The following is a 14,122-nucleotide window of genomic DNA, read 5'->3' on the forward strand; positions in this document are numbered from 1 at the left end:
AACAGCTGCTCAGGCCTGGAACTGGGCAGTCCAAAGACCCAAGGAACCCTGGGGAACGGCTCACATCCACAGGGATAAGTGCTACTCAGGGGACAGGCCCAGAGACACTAAGTGCTCAAACCTGATGGAACACCCTCCCTGACTTCAGTGCCATGAAAATTCCATCACCTTCCCCCTCCCCAGAAAATCCCCTCAACCCCCACTGCTGAGATCAGCAGTCTTGTCCCAGCACTGCCAGCCCCTCCCACCATGCTCCAGACCTTCAAGAACAATGTACAAAGGGGCCACTTTAGCTTCATCTCTAGCCCAGAGGGCTGGAGGAAGGAGGGGGTGCTCCGTACCCCTCCGCTGTCCTCTTAGGACCTCTCTGCTAATGGAGTCAAGCCCCTTGCAAGGCAGCTTTGTTCCTAGCATTGTCCTTGTGATGTAGATAGAGGTGGGACAATGTACAGGCCGAGGAACAGGTGTTAGGGTAGACGTTCCCATGGGCACAGGCCCATCTGTATGGCAGGCAAGCGGTAGGAGCCTGACAGCCAGTTGGGCTATGGGGGAGCAAGCTGCAGAGCTGACAGAGTGCCCTGGGCCCAGCAATAAGAAGGAAGTAAGCATGGCTGTGGGTCATTTAACCTCTGCGAGCAAGCTGCAAAGTGCTTTGGAAGGGTTATTCTGACAAAGAAGCCGATAACCTATGACCCATGCCTGGTACCAAAGGAGGCTTGGGCAACTTCTTTATGCCCTGCTATCTTTTCTTCTAGGACCACTCAGTGAGATGACTGCCACACACACACCAGGTCTGCAGTCCCTTCCATTCCACAACCAACCTCCTTGACTATCTATCTCCCCTCCTCTGTCCGATGGCCTGCAGGGAATTACAAAACAAAACAAACCCACACAAAAAACCTTCCACCTAACCTGGCTGCTAAGTTTTCCCAGCATCTTTCAATCTCTACCTGTTACAGGGTCCCCCTGGCTGGTAGACCCCACCCCCCACCTTAAGCTTCTCCAGCCCAGGGGCTCAGCTGCCCGTCCCCAGAGGCTCTTCCCTATTAACCCAGCCATTTTGGTTACAAGCCTTTTTTTTGGCCCATTTGGCCAAGGTTCCAGCTTCTTCTCTCTTCCTCTCCCCATCCCTGCTTCTCCTCACATACCCGGCCGGCTCAGTTTTGCTGGTCGTGTTCAGTCTGCGCTCTCCCAGATGCCTCCGGCCAGGGTCTTCTTCAAATCTACAACAAACCTCCTCTACCACACCAGGGAACAGCCATGTCTTCCTTTTCTTTCTCTTATTCAAGCACTCACCCAGGACTCTCTGAGGGACTGCTAACCAGGTCTCCAGGAACCAGTCAGGCCGACACTAATCTCTGACCCTTGATCGGCAATTAGCAGACACCATGACAATGACAGCTGTCTGAGGGACAGCTTCTCTGAGGGAGTCAGGACTATAGGAAGTCCGCTCTTATCTTTCTTGGACCCAGTGCCCTTTGGATAAAGTGCAAACATGGTGGGAGGCTGCAGATTCCCCAGGTAATCTCCCTCCTCGCACCTGTCCCATAGTTTGGCCTGCCTGCTAGAGCTGGGGCATCTAACCCTGCTGTGCTGACCCATGACCTGCGGCCCCAGCCCCAAGCACAAGCAGACACAGAGGGGAAGTAATGAACCGCAGTCTGCTGCGTGAATAAATGGCCCTCTTCAAAGCCACACACCTGAAGTTTCTGGCAGTATCGTGCTCTCAGGTCTGGTTTGCGGCTCAGAAGAACAATCAAGGTCCTAGAGTTGCCTGCTATGCCACCTCAGGCTCCAGAGCCCCTGGAGAAGTGGCTTCCCTATGGTTCTCTTCCAGAATGAGGGACAGTGGGGTGGAAGGGAGACAAAAGGAAAGACTTCGGCCTTCAGTGTACAGAGGGAGCCACACGGGACTGGGAGGAGCCATTGGGTGTGGGAAACATAAAAGTCTCTGCCTTCAGATAAGCACTAAAGAAAACAGGAAGCTTTAATGGGGAGGATATATAATCTACTTTCACCTAGAAGGCTGGGGACAGAGGTGACTAATAATAACCTGGGGGTTTACAATATCTTTATGGCCAGGCCACAAGCAGGACTGGAGGTGGCCCAAAAGACCTCTACACTATCTGCATGACCAAGACCACAGCACATCCCTCTCGAGGCCTAGAACCCATCTTAGAAGAAGTGACACGTACTTTAAGTTTCAATGTCATTGTGCCTCCTTGAGTGCAGGGAAACCATTAACCAGGAAACTTTGTTCCAACTTGTACTATACTTAAATATGACTATAATAAACTGCCCAGTGTCAAAGTCTAGAAGTTTGAATCAGCCCAGATAAATAACTACTTCAGGTTGAGCTGAATTTCCTTCTTGCCTGTCGTGGATCGTTATTCTGCTGGCCGATGAAGAATGTGGAAAATCAGGAGGAACGGCTAGAACAGGAGTCTTAGAATGCTCCTCACTGTGCCCACACCGCTGCTGCCATTGTGTGAAAGAATAGTCTCGAACTGGGAGGACAGAGCTGGTGACAAGCCTGCAGTGTCCCTGTGTCTAGGAACCTGAGCATCAGAAGGAACACGGTCCCTACAGAGCAAGTGTTAGCTGCAGGCTCTGGGCCTCACTATGTTCTGAGCTTCCTGCAGCCTGCTGGCACTCTTCTTCCTCCTTCCCAAATACTCTAGGCCATTCAGCCCAGCTCTGCTCTCTGCCTGGGGCTCTCCTGAGAGACAGGCCTGTCTGGTAGACAGCCGTGTAGAATCTAACAGCGGGTGTTCTTGCAGATACGGTACCAATTCCACACACACTTTCTAGTCCAATGAATGAAAACTATAGCTAAGTAGTTTCCCAAGCTGTCAGAGCCTCTAAGGATGATAGGGCAGACCCAGGACGCTAGAGTGACTCAATATTACGGGAGGGTAGGGGGCTGGAGAGATGGCTCAGAGGTTAAGAGCACTGACTGTTCTTCCAAAGGTCCTGAGTTCAATTCCAGCAACCACATGGTGGCTCACAACCATCTGTAATGAGATCTGGTGCCCTCTTCTGGTGTGCAGACAGAACGCTGTATACATAATAAATAAAAACTTTAAAAAAAAATTAAAAAAAAATATTACAGGAGGGTATTTCTGAGTGTCAGCAAGGACTAGGGGGCAGTCACGCCACAGCAGAGGCAGATTGGACCCTTCGGCAATAGAAACCTTGGGTTAGGATCTAATTGCCTCCTCTGGGAACACAAGAGGCCATCCATCATCAAAGGAAATGGATGGAGCTGGAGAGATAGCTCAGGAGTTGAGAGCACATACTGATCTTGCAGAGGAGCCAAGTTTAGTTCTCAGAATCCCTGCTGGGCAACTCACAATGGCCTATAACTCCCTCTCCTGGGCGATCTGACACCCTCTTCTGCAGATAATGTAAAGTAAGTAAATCTTGCTGGGTGGTGGTGGCACATGCCTTTGATCTCAGCACTCTGGAGGCAGAGACAGGCGTCTCTCTGTGAGTTTGAGGCCAGCCTGGTCTACCAAGCAAGTTCCAGGACAGCCAGGACTGTTACACAGAGAAACCCTGTCTCAAAAAACCAAATAGATAGATAGATAGACAGACAGACAGATAGATTTTTTTTTAATATTTATTTTTACAAAACTCAGGGCTATCACACAAGGGCTTTAGGGGCCACCACCCAGCTAATTCTTGCCACATCAATTATTTAACTTTCTCACCTGGAAGACTCCACGAGTACTAAAAGGCGGCATACAAGTGCTTACATAACCCAGTAACTGTGAGAGGCGGAGGCAGGAGGATCAGGAGTCCAAAGTCACATAGCAAGTTTAAGGTCAGCCTGGACTCCACTTCACTCTTCCTGTACTTTCAGAAGCTGAGCCAGAAAGTCTGCCCCATTGCTCTCTCACATGGGACCCAAGACGAGCCGTGTTGCTGGCCCTCCCCACCTCCAGTTCCGACCAATCCTCTTATTTGTTCCAACAGTGCTTCCACCAGGCTCCTCACTGCACAATGCTCTTAGCGCGTCTGCCCTACCTATCCCATGGGCCAGACAGACCAAAGCCTTGGCAATAGAGGCCCATCCTTGCTGCCCCTGGGGATCAGACCTGGCATTCGGTAGGAGCCTCAATGACAAATGAACAAAGAATACCGAAAAGAGGTGGAACGGACAAAGGGACAAAGCCAGCAGGGATTTTTTTTTCTTGAGACAGGGTTTCTCTGTCTGTGTAACAGCCCTGGCTGTCCTGGAATGCTCTAGGTAGACCAGGCTAGCCTTGAACTAAAAAAAATCCACCACCTCTACCTCCTGCATTCTGAAACTAAAGGCATGCGCCACCACTACCCTGCTCAGCTCCTGAATTTCTGAGATGAGTGCGCTCACCCCAAGAACATGAGGCACACCATTAGGCTCTGAAGCACGGGCCTGGGCACCACAGCTTCTGTCACTTTCTCCCCAGCAGTGGGTACAAGTCACCAGGCTCTTGGATGCCTGCTTTCTAGAGTCCCTGGCATGGAGGTGTGAGCTCTGGAGTGCACTTTCCACCCATGGCTGCACCCCATCACAGAGTCCTTTGGTCATTCTACAAAACTGTTCCCGTGACCTCTTCCACGCCAGTCATATTCCAGCTCACATCCAGCTCACTGGGAATGTGCAGTATGGCGGGGGACTGAATGCAGGCCGTGACAAGTCAGGAAGCGGAGCTGTCCCTTCCTACCCACTGTGGAATGCTTTGAAGCCGCAAGAAGAACAGCATGCTCATGGCCTATTCTGCAGGCTTTCTGCAGGACCTCTCCCTGTTCGTGTGACTGTTCTAGCTGGAGGCTCAGTTTCTACGTAGCAACATGACAGCTATCCTGGCACCACTGCCTGGGACTCCAGAGGTCCAACAGCGACACAGCTCAGAAAGACATGCAATGATGGCCCGAGACACGGCTCTGCAGTTGGGATCCCATGCTGTTCCCAGCACACACATCAAACAGCCCCCAGGAACCCAACCCCCTTTTCTGACCTCGTCAGACACTTGCACTCATGTCTACAAACACCCATGCATACAAATAATTAAAAAAGAAGCCAGGCATTGCGATGGATGCCTTTAATCCTTTAGGCCCAGGGCTTGGGAGACAGAGGGAGGTGAATCTCTCAGTTTGAGGCCAGCCTGGCCTACGAGTGAGTTCTAGGATGGCCAGGGATACACTGAGAAACCCTGTCTCGAAAATCCAAATATATGTATATATAAAATATAGGGGCTGGGGAGATGGTTCAATGGGTAAGAGCACTTGCTCTTGCAGAAGACCTGGGTTCAGCGCTTCTGATCTCCATGGACACGAGGCAAACACATGATACACATACATGCATGCAAACAAAACACTCATACATATAAAATAAATAAATCTAAGAAAAAAAACTTTCAAAAATAAATCTAAAAAAAAATAAATGAACAATAAAGACAAAGAAATACAGCGCTGATACCAAAGTACTTGCCTCACACAAACAAGGCCCCGAGTTCCACACCCAGTACTACAAAAGAAAAAGAGAGCCCAGAAGAGGGCATGTTAGCGCACACCTGTAAATTCCAGAACAAGGAAGCTGAAGCAGGAAGATTGGGATTGGTATGAAGCCAACCTGAGCTACACAGTCATTTCCAGACCAGCCTGGCCACAGTGTAAGACTGTATAAACAAATTCATCAGTAAGTAAAAAATAAGACTCTAGTTATCTTGGTCCTGTTAGAAATACAGATATGAGTTATAACCACTCAGGTTCACAATACTTGGTGTTAGTGGTAGGTCCTAGCCCATACGGAGGTCTATGACAAGTCTGTCAGTGACCAGGCTGGCTTGAGCCCAGAAATCTTTTTTTTTTTTTTTCCCTTCAGTGTTTCAATTCAGGGTTTCTCTGTTAAATAAATAGTCCTGGCTGTCCTGGAGCTTGCTGTGTAGACCATGTTGGCCTCGAATTCATATGCTTCCACCATCAAGCTTAATTGCTTCTCTCTGATTGATCCTATTTTTCTCTCTTTTTAAAAAATATTATTGCCGGGCGATGGTGGCGCACGCCTTTAATCCCAGCACTCGGGAGGCAGAGGCAGGCGGATCTCTATGAGTTCGAGGCCAGCCTGGTCTACAAAGGGAGTTCCAGGACAGGCTCCAAAGCTACAGAGAAACCCTGTCTCGAAAAACAAAAAAATAAAGAAAAATAAAAAAATATGTATTTATTTATTTATTATGTATACAGTGTTCTACCTGCATGTATGCCTGCAGACCAGAAGAGGACACCAGATCTCATTACAGATGGCTGTGAGCCACCATGTGGTTGCTGGGAATTGAACTCAGGACATCTGGAAGAGCACCCAGTGCTCTTAACCCGAGTCATCTCTCCAGCCTTGACCCTATTTTCAACCTATTTGCATACCATACATTAAACCAAGGGAACTCAGATAATGATCTGTAAGTTTGGGCTTCCTAAAGAATACATTAGCATTACACAGAAGAGGAAGAGAGAATTATTTTTAAACCTCAGGCAGAGAGGCTCCAGAGAGCCTCCAGACTCAACCTGAGGCTGCTGAAGACCGACAGACTCTACTATCTTGAAGGTCTTCTGTTACGTCTATCGCTGTGAAGAGACACTATGACCACGGCAACTGTTATAAAAGCCAGCATTAAAGCTGGGGATGCTGCTGCATGCCTTTAATCCCAGCACTAGAGAAGAATAGGCAAGCAGATCTCTGAGTTTGAGGCCAGCCTGGTCTGCAGAGCAAGTTCCAGAATAGCCAGGGCTACAGAAGAAAATCCTGCCTCAAACTCCCCTCCCCACAAAAAAGCATTTAATTGGTGATTTGCTTACAGTTTCAGGGGTAATTTGGTCCATTATCAACATGCTGGGGAGAATGGTGGCACACGGGCAGACACGATGCTGCAAAAATCGCCGAGAGTTCTACATCCTGGTCCACACGCAGCAGGAAGAGAGAGTACAATTGGGCCTGGCTTGGGCTTTTGAAGCTTCAAAATTTCAAACCTCAACCACCTCAGGGACACACTTCTTCCAACAAGGTCACCCCTCCTAATCCTTCTCAAGTAGGGCCACCCCCTGATGACTAAGCATTCAAATATATGAGCCTAGGGGAGCCGTTCTTATCCAAACCACCACAACCTCTGAGACAGAGGCAGTTTCCAGCTTCCAGGTGTCGAGACTACCCATCACCTCAAAGACCTGCCCTTCTGGGGGTCTTCCAAAGCTGCTCTTGCTTGGCATCCTGAGGCCTTTGAGAGCCTAGAGCTGTACATTCTCAGAGCTGTATCCACTCCTGGCTGGCATCCCACTGAGAATTAAATTGGTTTCATTTAAATCTCATGTTGTTTTATTATCATCTGCCCACTGTATTCTTTGGGGAGGGGGGTGTCTAGGTCCGAGCTGGAGACAGGAGGCAACTCTACAAACCTCCTCACTGGGTTGTGGTCAGGAACACCTTCTAGACCTTTTACCCATGCCAGTCATGTTGTATCCTTTCCGGAAATGGCCCTCACTGGCTGTCCTTGCAATCACATTCAATAAATGTTTAAAGAATACTTATTGAATGCCTTCCGCCTGTGAGACTTAGTGCCAGCCCCTTCCATCCTCTACAGCTCTCCTTGTGGCCCTTTCGTTGTGGCCATCCCCATTCCGCTGCCACAATGCTCTGACCACCGGGATCTGCCCGCAGTATAGGCAGGCTCGGGGATCAGCCTCCACAGAGGCAAGAAGGTCCAAGAATAGCATGGTGAATGAAGGCCCAAGTGACAGGGAACAGAGACCAAGAACAAGCAAGAGGGCCAGAGACATCGTGAGGCAACCTGGACTTCATGGGAGTCCGCAGCCGATCTTCACGACAGCATTTTTAAAGCTCTGTGGGCCAGTAAGGTAGCTTGATGGTAGGGCGCTTAGCTAGCAAACGCAGGGCCCTGATTTCTATCCCTAGAAACAAAAGTTTTAGATAGGGCCAGCAAGACAGCTCAGTAGATAAAGGCATCTGTCACTGAGTCTGATGACCTGAGTCCCCAGAACCCACATAGCAGGAGAGAACTGACCCCAAATGTCCTCTGTCATACACACACACACACACACACACACACACACACACACACACATACATGAGTGTAATCAAACTTTTATTTTGTTTGCTTTTGAGAGAAGGTCTTATTATGCAACCTTGGCTAGCCTGAAACTTGCTGTGTAGACCAGGCTAGCCTGGAGCTCACTGAGATCCACCTGTCTCTGCCTTCTGAGTGCTGGAATTAAACATCCTCATCACCATGTCCCACCGCTACATTCTTTTGTGGGTTCCCAGCTCTGCCACAGAGGAACCCTAGTAAACAGCCAGGTAGGGCCTGGGAAGTATGTTGCCCACACTGGCAGGAGGAGCCAGAGACAGATGTGGAGCACTGAGAAAAGCAAGCGCTGGCGTCAGAGGGAGAGTAGCCTGGAGGCTCTGTGGTCACCTTTTCGGGGAAGGTTCGTGCAGGCCCTTGGGAACCACAGGGAGAGAAGGGACAGGTCTGGAAGATCAAGAGGACTCAAGGAACTAGACAAATAGTCCCTACAAATGGAATGCAACCCAAATCCTACCACTTCCTGGCTGGGAGCCTTCATTCCGGGCAGCCCATACTGCCCCACGGGAATAACACTCATGCCTACGCCCAGGCATTATGACGCTGTCACACTGAACACACGTGAAGCACCTGGCTCTCAGGCAGTGGGGAAGCGTCCCATGAACAGGAGCAAGTCATTAACCGGGAGGTACAGCTAGGTGGCCACTCATCTGGGGGTCTCTGCCAGCCAGAAACTCTTGAGTCCACGAGATGGCTCAGAGGTTAAGAGCACTGACTGCTCTTCCAGAGGTCCTGAGTTCAATTCCCAGCACCCACATGGTGGCTCACAGCCATCTATAGTGACATCTGGTGCCCTCTTCTGGCATGCAAGCAAACATGGAAGGAATGGTGTATACATAATAAATAAATAAATCTTTTAAAAATATATAAATAAATAAAAATAAACCCCTCAGTTCTGCTGCTGCCTTTGGAAAGTTCTATGCTGGGAGAGACAGGACAGCAGGAAGGCTACACAGGCCGCCCAGGCCTTCTTCCTCCTCACTGAGGATTCCACTTTAGAGGGAGCCAAACTTTGGTGACATTTAACCTCTAGGTTCACGAAACAATGAGTGAGTAGGTACGTGAAAGGTCTCGATCGCTTCAGTTTTATGTTTGTAGAACCGATGGAACGAGTGAGCCGGCAGAGGCACTGCCACTTGAGGCAGCACAAGCAAGGTTATTTTGGAATCCTGTAAACTTTCTAGATATGGACAAGGCTGAGGGGCCCCTTTTCTGCACCACACTAGACCACAGGAGAGGTCATGGACAATCAAACCCCTCCCTTGTCTCCTTCTGAGAGATGGGGACAATAACAGGGTCCCTGTGACCATCTCTCTATATGGTGAAGCTAGCCTCTGGGAGGTCAGTTTTCTCCATCAGGAATGCAGACCCTGGGAGGTGAGGGTCTCCATCGGGGATGCAGAACGGAGAGAAAAGGTCAGAACATTGAGGACCGGGCCACGAACCGTTCATTTATGTATTCATTTGTTCATTCGCTTTTACCACGTTGACCAAAGGCTGCCTCGGTATATCTCTTGTTGACTGACTACTGAAACACACAACAAGATGGGCGGTGGTGGCGCTCGCCTTTAATCCCTGCACTTGGGACGCAGAGGCAGGTGGGCCTCTGTGAGTTCAAGGCCAGCCTGGTCTACAGAACGAGTTCCAGGACAAGCTCCTCCAAAGCTACACAGAGAAGCCCCGTCTCATAAAAGCAAGACTGGAGAGATGGCTCAGTGGTTAGGAACACTTGCTGCTCTTCCAGAGACCCAAGTTTAGTTCCCAGCAGCCACATCAAAGCAGCTCAGAAATGCCTGTTACTCCAGCTTCAAGGAATCTGACACCTTCCGCTGACCTCCTCAGACACCTGCACACACATTTACAGAGATACAGACATGTACACAGAAGTAGAACTGAAAAGAATCCGCACGCAAACATGTCAAGGCAAGAGGCACCTGCTCTGTAGATCAACGGCAGAACCAGGACTCACGTGGGTTTTCCTGACACTGTGAAGCTCAAGCAATGAGAACAAGGGCAAATCAATGGGAACAAAAAGTTGCACCTCACTGTCCCCCTCTGCATAGGGGACTTCTGTGATACTCCTGGAATGGGTTGCTACGTACACCTACATATACGTAATTAACATTTTCATGGCCAGCGGCTGAGGTAGCTTTGTTAGTAAAGTAATCGCCAGCCCAGTATGAGGACCAGTCCAAAACCTAGTACCCACATTATTAAAAAAAATAGAAAAACAAACAAAAAACGGAAACACACAGAGCACACACACTGCTGTAATCCTAGTGTGATCCTAACACTGGGGAGGCAGGAATGCCTGTGGCAAGTCAGTAACTCCAAGTTCAAGGAGAAACTATCTCAAAAGCTGGCTGGGGCTGGAGTAAGGGGTTCAGCAGTTATGAGCACTGACTGCTGTTTGGTTCCCAGCACTCACGTGGCAGCTCCCAAACATCTGTAATTCCAGTTCCTTTCTTCTGGCCTCTGGGAGCAACAGGCACACATATGGTGCACAGACATACATGTAGGCATTACACATAAAGTAAAACTTTTATTTATTTATTTATTATTTGTTGGTTTTTCTGAGGAGGGTTTCTCTGTGTCTGTGTAGCCTTGACTGTTCTGGTTTTGCTCTGTAGACCAGGCTGGCGTTGAACTCACAGAGATCCTCCTGCCTCTGCCTCCGGAGTGCTGGGATTAAAGGCATGCGCCACTACTTCCCAGCAATAAATATTAAAATGAAATAAAGTGGGGGGGGTGTTGGGGAAGACACACAATGTCAACCTGTAGTCTTTACATGTATGCATACATGCATGCCCACCAACATGAGTACTTCATACTTCATACAAATTCCCATGGGAAGATATGCACATCTGTGGACACTGGCATCAGCAGTGGGGAGGGGGCTGACCTGGCCTGAGATTGAGAGTTGGCATTGTGAAGAAGATGCATGTAGAAGCTGCTGATGGGCAGGAAGGGGTGGTAAGGGATGAAAGCCGGGCTGTTTGAAGCCCATCTCTAAGCTTGCTGGTTAGAGTGTGGGGGTTCAGACGGACCTATATGTAAAACGAAACAAGAGAGTGGCCAGGCCAAGACTGAAGGGAACCCTCGTGAGTGAGTGAAGTTAGAACAGAAGAGAGGCAGGCTCAGTGATTGGCAGGGGAGGGTGGTCTCTTTGCCCTGCCATCTACTTTTCCATTGCAGATCAGGCTCTTTAGGGTGAATTTCTGCCTCCAGCCCAGAGGCCTGTCCAATGCCTTCTGATAAAGCTATCACCTACGGCACTGCCGGGCTCATCAGGTTCATCTCATCAACAGCCCCTGGGTCCTCTTCTCTTTCATCAACCGTCATTATTAGACATCTCCTGAAAGTCTGCCTAGGTGTTGAAGATGGTTGTGTACCGCCTCCATTCAGAGCTCCTGTAAACCAGGGCTGAGAAGGTTTACGCCAACACTCATCACCAGGGGTTTTATTTACCAGACAGCCAGATGTAAGCATACCCATCTCCCCTGCCTGAGTGATGAGACAGAAAGGCAGGCCCCTGACTACAGGAACGTGCACAACCAATGTGCTGGAACAGACTGCACAGCTTCCAAGGCTCACTCTAAGAGGACATAAATGCCCAGAAGAAATCATACTAAGCTGCTCAGATAATAACATACGCATTGTCCCATTTTAGAGACAGGGAAACTGAGGTCAGAGATACAGTCACAAATCAACAAGTGGCAGAGCCAGGATCTGAACCTGGCTGCTGGATCGAGAGTCTACTTTAGGTGATTATGCCTGGGTTACAGCCAGCACAGGACTGGGCAGATAGGAGGTGCCCAATGGGACCTAATGCCCAGTTAGATGTTAATCTAAGAAGGCCTATCTCTCATCCCTACCCCCCACCTGAACATGTTTCTTGGCCTGAATGTCTGAAGAAACTTCTAGAAGGAAGGCTGGGTCTGCATGTGGAAAGTCAGACCTGGCTTGAGGAAGAGGAAAAGGATCGTACAGTATGAGGAATAAAGATCATTTGCATGCAAGGAACAGAGCGGTCGATACACCTCAAGTCTCTTGTTGGGAGAAGAGATGCACAGTGGGGCCACCCAGACGGACCAGAAGACTATCTGTAGACCCCCTGCCTGCCAGTCATTCCTCACCACAGTGGGGGTACCCAGAGGGACCAGAAGACTATCTGTAGACCCCCCCCTTCCACATCGGCCCTCCCATGATGCTCAGCACAGCCTGCCCTCCCCATGAAACTGGCCTCGCGGCCAGCTGGCATGAGATGGCCTCATTTTACAGGTAATAATACCAACGCAGCAGCCAGCAGCGATTTCCCAATACATTTCAGGTGCCAGGCATCCTACATGCCTCGTCACTTTCAATCCTCTCCAAAATCCTGGTGGTGGTGGTGGTGGTGGTGGGGATTCTCTCCACTAGACAGAGGTGGAAACTGAGGCTCAGAACACGGACTTCCTGAAGTGAGGCAGCTATTTCGGCAGAACTGTTATTACAGCTAACTGATAGGCAGTGAGTAGCCCCAGCACAGGACACACAGATTCTCTAAGGAGGCAACTGAAGCTTTTGCTGCCAACGACAGCTCCCTGTGGCCCTCGAGAGCCAGTACCAGCTTCCTGGTGTGACCTTCCACCTCTTCTCCATCTGGCCCTCCTGTCCTGAAGCCTTGGCTTCCCTCTCCAGTCCCTCTCACTCGCTAGCTCATTTCTCATGGTGCTCCAGTTCCCACCATCCTGCACCCCATCTCTCATCACACTGGGAGTCACACCTCTAGGCCCTTGCTCTTGCTAGTTCTCAGTCCTGGGAACTCTCCCACCTTCCCCTCCTCTATTCCAATAGGTGCTGTCTCCCTAGGGCAGAGAGCCCCTCTCCAACTTTCCCAGGGCCCCTGCCTATCTCCTTAGCATTGGGTAGCACTAACTCTGGAGTTGTCAGCTCCTGGAGGGAGGGAGAGAGCCTTTCCTTGCTCTCCCTGCCATCCTCGTGCTTGGCTCAGTGCCTGGACCTTTAATAACTGTGTCCCTCCAGGTGACAGGCCAATCCCCTATGAAGGTCTATCTGGACCCATGTCCCAGGGATGATAGAGGACCATAGAAGAGTCCCAGTAAGAAAATGCTCCTGCCTTCATCCCCCTTCTCGCTTGTTCTATAGGGTAGGGAGAAATATCAGATCTCAGGCCATCAGAGCGGACTGGGGCACAGCATCTCTGCTTGCTGCGCCCCAGCTCAAGCAGCCCCCCCCCCCCGCAACAAGCACAACCAAGCAAGCTCCCCTCCCCACCACCGGTTCCAGAACTATTTGCAGATATTTATAGCGCCCTCCCCCAGTCAGGAGCCCTCCTCCGCCCTGGGCAGTGCAGTGCAAAGAGAGGGAGCCCCCCTCCCCAGTAAAAGGCGCGGGGGGGGGGGAGCTCTCTCACCGTTCGCTTTTGCCTGCTCCCCACTAAGGCAGCTGTAGTCACAGCCCCCGCACCCGCCCAGCACCCTGGACCGCGCCTGGGCCTCGGCCAGACACCGCAGCAACCCAGGGTCGGGGGTGGGGAAGGCAAGAACTGAGGCCTCGCGCCCCCAGCCCCAAGCCGCGCCGGAGGTGGAAGGGAGAGCGCGGCGCACAAAGCGTGGCTGGAGCCCCGCGCCTTGGGACGCCCCCACCCCACCCCCAGTCCAGTCAGGGGAGGGGGTCTCCGCGCCAGGCTCTGCCCTGCGGCCATGGAAAGCTGCGGAGAGCACGCGGGTGGGGCAGGGGGCACCGGTTAAGCAGCCCCCCTCCACATCCCGCCCCTCCTCAGCTCCAGGCCCCCCGCTCCGGGGTTGCGGGACGCTCGCGGGGGGCGGTGGTGAGGATCCGGAGGCGAGGCCTGGGGCGCGGGGGATGCAGGGTTGCGACGCGGGTCCCTGGCTGCAGGGTCAACTCACCCATCGCCCGCTGGGTCTTAGCAGCGGCGGCAGCAGCAGCGGCGGCGGCGGCTCCGCGGCCCCCGGGGCCCC

At 51.0% G+C, this 14,122-nt stretch overlaps 1 protein-coding gene across 1 annotated transcript in view; it reads right to left on the reverse strand.

Moving 5' to 3' along the window:
- Mgat3 (mannosyl (beta-1,4-)-glycoprotein beta-1,4-N-acetylglucosaminyltransferase) overlaps nt 1–14,122 on the reverse strand; it is a 46,329-nt gene extending 32,207 nt beyond the window's left edge. The window contains exon 1 of the mRNA XM_005354179.3: nt 14,051–14,122. The gene's annotated coding sequence lies outside the window, so the exon portion shown is untranslated. The remainder of the gene's footprint in view (nt 1–14,050) is intronic.

The sequence above is a fragment of the Microtus ochrogaster genome, chromosome 15 (genome assembly GCF_000317375.1).
Source record: "Microtus ochrogaster isolate Prairie Vole_2 chromosome 15, MicOch1.0, whole genome shotgun sequence".
NCBI classification, from domain to species: domain Eukaryota; kingdom Metazoa; phylum Chordata; class Mammalia; order Rodentia; family Cricetidae; genus Microtus; species Microtus ochrogaster.